The sequence below is a fragment of the Galeopterus variegatus genome, unplaced genomic scaffold (genome assembly GCF_000696425.1).
Source record: "Galeopterus variegatus unplaced genomic scaffold, G_variegatus-3.0.2 Scaffold8054, whole genome shotgun sequence".
Lineage (NCBI taxonomy): Eukaryota > Metazoa > Chordata > Mammalia > Dermoptera > Cynocephalidae > Galeopterus > Galeopterus variegatus.
The window spans coordinates 60,130-68,524 of NW_007734165.1; the positions used below are offsets into that span (position 1 = coordinate 60,130).

General features: G+C 37.9%; 1 pseudogene; it reads left to right on the top strand.

Annotated features, from left to right (window-relative positions):
• The window catches only part of LOC103608143, a 12,342-nt pseudogene extending 7,151 nt beyond the window's left edge, over positions 1–5,191 (top strand).
• The last annotated feature ends 3,204 nt before the right edge of the window (positions 5,192–8,395 follow it).

Below are 8,395 nucleotides of genomic sequence, written 5' to 3' on the forward strand. Positions count from 1 at the left end.
AACCTCTGGGAAGACATCTTAGTCTGTTTGGGTTGCTATAACAGAGTAGAGTCGGCCCTATAGGTTCTGTATCTGTCGATTCGCCAACCACAGATCGAAAATATTTAACAGAAGGGGAAAGAAGACTGAAATGAGAGGGTTTGGTTAGAGAAAGCATTTAGCCTTATCTATATCAATTAACTGTTGCAAGGAGAATTATTACTGTACCAACTGTATGGTTAAAAATAATAACTTTGATTTCTAATTTATAAATGTTTTCTTGAAATTCTTAATCATGCATTTTTTTAAGCAGGCCAGAATAAAAAACAATTTCATTTAAGGGACAGGGTTTTAGTCCTGGACAAGATAGAATATGCCCACTTCATTCTTTCTTGCCTACTGCAAACTGGTGAGGAGTTTCCTATTTTCCCTCCAGGACACCCTTTTCTAGACTCCAGGCAGCCCCAAATCAAGACAAGTATACTGGGTGCAGGCAGACAGAACTCCAGGAGAAGCTCTCTACTTTTGGTTCAAAGAGGGGGAATAAGAAATCTTAATATTCAAGTAGGGGGAAATATCCACTTTTTTGAAAAAAAAATCTTCTTTTCTCCATTCCTTAATATCCCAGTCCGCAGGCAACCCCACAGTGGTGGTAGTGACAGTGACAGGGGCAGGGGCTCACAGATGCCCAAATTTCTGAAGGATGGGAAACCTCACCTCTAATCAGAGGACCTGTGCACCTAAGAGAGGGGGTAAAGCCCGTTGCTTTTTTATCTTGCTGTCCTTTTATTACTTGACTGAATGGAAGTGCACAGCAAAGGGAGTGAGTGGGGTGATGATTTTCTAAGCAGGATGGTCTAAAGGGGAACACCAAGGAAATGGAAAATTCTGAGGAGACTGCAGAGAAAGAGGAGATGAGGTAGAGACCCCATCAAGTTGTTTATGAACTTCTGGGCTTATGCCTAAGACATGCATGCATGGATCTGATCCTAAACATCATTCCAAAGACTTTGAGGACGGACCTACTGGAGGGACCATAACCCAGCTCCCAGACTACCTATGGGGTGACACGTGCACAGGACAGATCTGAATACTGAATAGCACTGCAAAATCCTCAAAAATAGAATGGACATTGAAACCAAAACCCATGAGAGGCTGGTCCAAACCAGCTACCTGAATCCAAAGAAGTCAACTGCCTGCTGAAAAAAAAAAAATTCATATATTTAAACAAAACCCAGTCTCATAACATACCATTCAAAATGTCCTTGGCATATTAAAAAACAAGAAAATCTCAAATTGCAAGGAAAAAAGACATTCAACAAATACTCATACTGAGATGTCACAGATTAAGGCGTTATGTGACTGTGATATCATGACATTTATATATTGATCTTCGTCCACGGTTCCTGGCTCAGACTACTCTCTGACCTTCTCCTGCCCTGCTTTCACCTGCTCTTTTTCCTCCCCAAGACAGGAAATTCTCTGACCTACCTCAGCTGATTGTAGGTCATAAGACCATTTCAGGAGGGGCCTGCCCCATACCCTGGAGGAAGGAATGCTGCACAGAGATGCCAAAAAGGGTCTGAACAGACAGGTCTTGCAGAGTTTCCCCACACAGTCTGTTAGTATCAGATCATAATCTTTGTCTCCAATCACATTTCTACATGGTTGTCCATGCATCAGTCATGGCTATGTAATGAAGCTTCCATAAAAACCCAAGAGCACAGGGTTCAGAGAGCTTCTGGATAGCTGAACATGTGGAATTTTCTACAGGGTGGTGTGCCTGGGGAGGGCATGGAAGCTCCACACCCCATCCTCCATGCCTCACCCTACGTATCTCTTCATCTGTGTCCTTTGTAATTTCCTGTATTATTAACCAGTAAATGTAAGTACGTCTTTCCCTGAGTTCTGTGAGCTGCTCAATCAAACTAATCGAACCCAAGGAAAGAGTTGTGGGAACCTTGATTTATAGCTGGTTGGAGAAGTTCCAGATGCCTGGACTTGTGACTGGCATCTGAAGTGGGGGGCAGTCTTGGGGACTGAGCAGTCAACCTGTGAAATCTGATGCTATCTCCAAGTAGATAGTGTTGGAATTGAATTGAGTTAGAGAACACCCAGCTGGTGTCCACTGGAGAACTGCTGGCTTGCTTGATGTGTGGGGAGAAACCCCACACACGTCTGGTGTCAGAAACATGTTGTGAGAGTACAGTGGAAAAAACTTAATAGTTTGTGTGTTTTTTCCCACTAACTCAGTTTCAAAGACTTTATAGCAGCTATTATAATGTTCATAGAAATAAGGACAAACAGTCTTGACATGAAAGAAAGGATATAAAGTCTCTCTCAAAGAAATAGAAAATGTGAAGAAATAAATGGAGAGTTTAGAACTCAAAAATACAAGGACATAACAGAAATAGCAGCACTGACTCAATAATAAAATGCAAAGAGAAAAGGGCCAGTGAATTTAAAGATAGATCAGTAGAAATTATCTAATCTAAACAACAGAGAATAAAAATTAAAGAAAAATGAACTGCATCTAAAAACCCTGTGCAACAAGAATAAATGTCTAATAAACCAGAGGCCCAGAAAGAGCAGAGAAAAAGTGTGATGCAGAAAAAAATTTTTGAAAAAATAATGGATGGAAACTTTCCAAATTTGGTGAAAGGCATAAACCTACAGATTCAAGAAATTCATCAAACCCTAAACAGAATAAACCAAAGAAATTCATACTAAGACATATAATAATCAAACTGAATGACTAAAGACAAAGGAAAAAAATCCTGAAAGAAATTAGAGAAATGCAGTGCATTAATTATAGGGAAAAAATGTGAATGAACTGTGAATTTTCTCACCATAAACCACAAAGGCCAGAAGGAAGTAGAAATACATGTTTAGGTGGTTAGTTAGGTTAGTGGATTAGAGCACAGGGTTGGTAACACCAAGGTCAAGGGTTCAGGTCCATGTGCTGGCCAGTCACCAAATTAAAAAAAAAAAAAAAATCTCTAAAAGGAGTTCTTCATACAGAAAAGATATAATACCAAAAGGAGACTTGGAACATCAAGAATAAAGAAAAATGAGCAGAAATAGTAAATATCTGGGCAAATATAATACACTATTTTTCTCTCTAATGTTTTAAAAAATATATTTGACATTTGACAGTAGAAAACTTATAATATTGTTGATGGAATTTTCAGTGTATACAAATGGAATATATGAAATAACTACAACATAAATGGCAGTAAAGAGACCTATACAGTGATAAATTTTCTACAATCTACTTGAAGTAGTAAAATATTGCTTCTAAATAGACTGTAAAAAATTAAGTAAGTACATTGTAATCCCTAAGCCAACCATTAAAAATAAGTTACAAACATATGTAGTCAAAAACACAGCACATAACTTAAAATGAATACTGAAAAATATTCAAATACTTAGGCCGGCACCGTGGTGCACTCGGAAGAGTGCGGCGCTGGGAGCACAGCGACGTTCCCGCCACAGGTTCGGATCCTATATAGAAATGGCCGGTGTGCTCACTGGCTGAGCCACCACACCAAGGGTTGCGATCCCCTTACTGGTCACGAAAAAGACAAAAAAAAAAAAAATTCAAATACCTCAGAAGAAGGCAGGAAATGGTGAATTGAGGGGGAACAACAGGAGGAAGAGGCTAAAATAACAATAATAAAATGGGTATACCTAAATCCAAACATATATGGTCTGAGCACACTAGGGAAAACAAAAGATTAGGGGTTATAGCTAATAAAAAAATCCATAAGCTTGCAGGACACAAAATTGACACACAATAATCAGCTGCATTTCTATACACTAGCATGAATAATCTGAAAAGGAAATGAAGAAATCACTTCCATTTAACACACCATCAAAACGAAGAAAGTACTTAGGAATAAATTTAACCTAGGAGGCTATTAACTGAATTGAGGCTGCAGAGGCAAGCTTGAAAATTTATAAGGCTTATTATGAGCCAAATTTGAGGATCAACCCAGGAAACACAAACCAACAGAATTGAGAAGTGCACCAGGGCTTTTCCACTAGGTTCCAGACTTTCATAGCAAAATTAGAAAGGAGAACAAAGAATGAGAGAGGGGGCTTTTCTTTATCATAGTTGTCTCTTTTTCATTGGCTATTACATATCAGAAGAGCCAATGATTGGTTCTAAGTTATAATACATGGTCATAAACCTATAAAATAGTTACAAGATACATTCCAAGCAATTTTTAGATAAGTTGGTAACTTTCTATGATGTCAGCAAGTCTGGGTTGAGGTCTTTGTCTTCAGCAATTTCAGGAACTCATAATAAGGGTTTCTGAGAACAGGAAGTTTCATCCAAGTAATGTGGCCCCCTTTAATGCAATTAATATTTCTTATAGAACTACTTGTGTAGCTGAGTCAGCTACAAGTCATCAATGCAAAGGGCTTATACACTGAAAACTATAAAACGTTGCTAAAAATTTTTAAAGAAAAATAAGTAGAAAGACACCCCATGTTCATGGATTGGAAGACTTAATACTGTTAAGATGACAATATATCCAAAGCAATCTATAAATCTGATGCTATCTATATCAAAATTCCAAAAGTTTTTATTGTAGAAATGGGGGGCGGGGGAGAGGAGATCTAAATTCATATGGAGCCCAAATAGGCAAATCAATCATGAAAAAGAACAAAGTTGGAAGACTCATATTTTCTGATTTCAGAACTTTTTTGTTTTGGTTTGGTTTTTGGCAGCTAGTCTGTATGGGGATCTGAACCCTTGACCTTCGTGTTACCAGTGATTTCAAAACTTACTACAGCCTTCCTTTTCCTCCCTGATGCTGCTAAGGTCACAGGCATGAGACCTCCCCTCCAATGCTGAGATGCTCTAGGACATCTCCTACCTGCTGGCCATCTTAGGGGCAACTCCTCCCCCAGCATCAAGGACATCAAGAAGATCCTGGACAGCATGGACACTGAGGCAAACAATGACAAGTTCAACGAGGTCACCAATGAACTGAATGGAAAAAACATTGAAGACCTTATTGTCCAGGGTATTGGCAGGCTTGCCAGTGTGCCTGCTGGTGGGGCTGTGGCTTTCTCTGCAGTCCTAGGCTGTGCAGCTCCTGCTGCTGGCTCCACCTCCACTGCAGCAGAGAAGAAGAAAGATAAGAAGAAGGAAGAATCCAATAAGTCAGATGATGACATGGTATTTGGCCTATTTGATTAAATTCCTGCTCCCCTGCAAACAAAGACTTTTTACATATAAAAAAAAAAGAAAAGAAAAGAAAAACTTACTACAAAGCAACAGTACTCAAAATAGTGTGGTACTGGTATAAAGACAGATAGAGAAACCAATGGGACAGAATAGGGATCCCAGAAATAACCCCTTATGTATATATGGCCAATGGATTTTTGACAATAGTGCCAAGACCAATCAATTGGGAAAGGACAGTTTTTTCAACAAATGGTGCTGGGAAAACTGAATAAACACATGCAAAAGAATAAAGTTAAATCTTTACCTGACACCCTGTACAAAAATCAAATCAAAATGGATCAAAGAAATAAAGGTAAAAGTTAATACTGTAAAATCACTAGGAGAAAACATAGAGGAAAAACTTCATGACATTGGAATTGGCAATGGTTTCTTGAATTTGACATAAAAATAACAGAAAATAAAAGAAAAATAGATAAATTGGACTAAATCAAAATGAAAACTTCTGGGCATCAAAAGGCACAATCAACATAGTGAAAGGACATCTCACAGAATGGGAGAAAAATATTTGAAATTATATATCTGTTAAGTAGTTAATATTTAGAATACATCAAGAACTCCTATAACTCAACAACAGCAACAAGAAAAACAACCTGATATTAAAAATGGGCAAAAAAACTTAATACACATTTGTCCAGAAAAGATACACAAATTGCCAATAACACCATAAAAAGATGCTCAAATTGCTAATCGCTAGGGAAATATGAATCAAAACCACAATGAGATACCAATTCACACCCATTAGCATATTCAACATTATTCAACATTCCACATTATTTGCCATTAGGGAAATGCAGATTAAAGCTACAGTGAGAGTCATACCAATTAAAATGGCTAAAATAAAAATACTGACAATACTAAGTGCTGACAAGGATGTGGAGCTACCAGGACTCTCATACATTGCTGGTGGTGATGTGAAATTGCACGGACAGTCCGGAAAATAGTGTAGCCATTTCGTTTTCTTTTCTTTTTTTTCAAAATCCTTTGCTATTCATTCATTCATTCACCCATTTTTGGCAGTTATCCAGGAGGGGGTAGCCTTGACCTTGGTGTTATCAGCACTATGCTTTAATCAAGTGAGCTGATCAGCCAGCTGTGTGGCTGTTTCTTAATATTAAGCCTACACTTTATCATATAACCCAATGATGCCGCTCCTAAGTATTTAGCCTAGATAAATTAAAAATTGTGTTCACATAATTACCTTTACATAAATCTTTATAGCTGCTCTATTCATGATTGCCAAAAGCCAAAATCAATCTAAACACCCTTTAGTGGGTGAATGGATAAACAAATGACGATGTAGCCATAGAACAGAATGATGGTACAACAAAAAGGAATGAGCTTTTTTTATATACAGAGATACTTGGATGAATCTTAAAGGCATTGTGCTGAGTGAAAGGAGCCAGTCTCAAAAGTTGTATGCTAGGGCCAGCCCAGTGGCGCACTGGAGAGTGCGCTGCTTAGGAGCGCAGCAGCGCTCCCGCCGAGGGTTCGGATACCATGTGGAGACCGGTTCCCGCTCACTGGCTGAGCGCGGTGCGGGCGCAACACCGAGGGTTGCAATCCTGTTACCGGTCAGTAAAAAAAGACCAAAAGGAAAAAAAAAAAAAGTTGTATGCTATATGATTCTATTTGTATGACATTCTCAAAAAAACCATAGTGACAGAGAACAGTTTAGTGGTTGCCAGGGGTTAAAAGGTCTGGAGAGGGAATGATGATAAAGGGCAGAGTGAGGAAGTCTTTCAGTGATGGAACTATTCTATATCCTGGTTGCGATGGTGTCTACATGAATCTATACATGTGTTACAACTATAGAATTGTACATTAAAAAAAATTCCACAGCCTTATAACAGCAAGGTCACAGGTTTGTATACCCGTACTGGCCAGCTGACAAAAAAAATGAAACTAAAAATACTACAAAATGCATCTATATTATGCCACTTCCATCTAATATTGTTGCTTGAATTTCAGTCACAAGATTTATCACATGAAAAAGATACACTCTGGAATTCCAGAAATTGGAGGGGTGGGGAGTAGTCACATGAAACTGAAATGTTCCCACTGGTTTTCTTATTTAATAGTCAATAATTCCTTATTGATTAAAATAAAGAAGTAAATTTATGATACACATAGGTAGCATGTATATTTTGTGACTTTCTATAGGCTAAAAATCTGCACTGTTCATCAACAGAAATAATTCCTTTGCAGTAGTTCTTGAAAGCATTGCTCATTTTCCCTCCTTTCCCCCTGTGATGCGACCTTTAAGTTTAAAAGAATTCTGTCTTTATTCTTTACAAAACACCAAAATACCCTTTACAAAAGGCTTATCTTGAACATAACTATAATTTTTAGAAAACCATATTTTTTTGTCAATCCACTCCAATTAATCATTTTTCACCGGTTTAATAATTTTCTACCAAACCAAAAGCAACAATAAAGCCCCTTTAACCACACAGTAGAAATCCAACAATGTTCAAGTCTTAGTGCACCACAAATCAAAAGCGGATTGGTAAATGATAACTTGCTCACTGTGCTGCTGAACTATTTCAGTTCACCAATCACTCAGATTCCGTTCCACACCAAAAATATTTTCCTGCTCCTTCAATACTCGTCTAAACATGTTGTAACACAAACTTATTCTTATCTCTCTTTAAAACAGCTTCCCTGGGCTAGTTGGTTAGAGCACAGTGGTGGCAACACCAAGGTCAAGGATTTGGATCCCTGTACCAGCCAGCTGCCAACAGAAAAAAAGAAACAGCTTCCCACCCACTCTGGTAATCATCCAACTGTTATTCTATTCTAGTAAAATAAAAATATTTTGGGCTGGATGGTTAGCTTAGTAGGTCTAAGTGTAGTGTTATAACACCAAGGTCAAGAGTTCAGATTCTCATACCAGCAAGCTGTCACCAAAAAAAAAAAAAAGATGAAATAAAAATGTTTTAAATATTTTATTCTTCCTTTATATTCAATTTTTTTAATCCTATATTTTTCTTCTTTGGAAATGCCTCATTTATTTACAATTACTTTTGTTTCAGGCCCTTTTCTCTGTAAGATTATATTATTGAAATAGCTTTCTAGTGGACTACCGTGATTCCAGATTGCATCCAGTATGCCAAAAATAATTCCACAGCTCTACTGAGTGTCACTTCTCTGACCCAA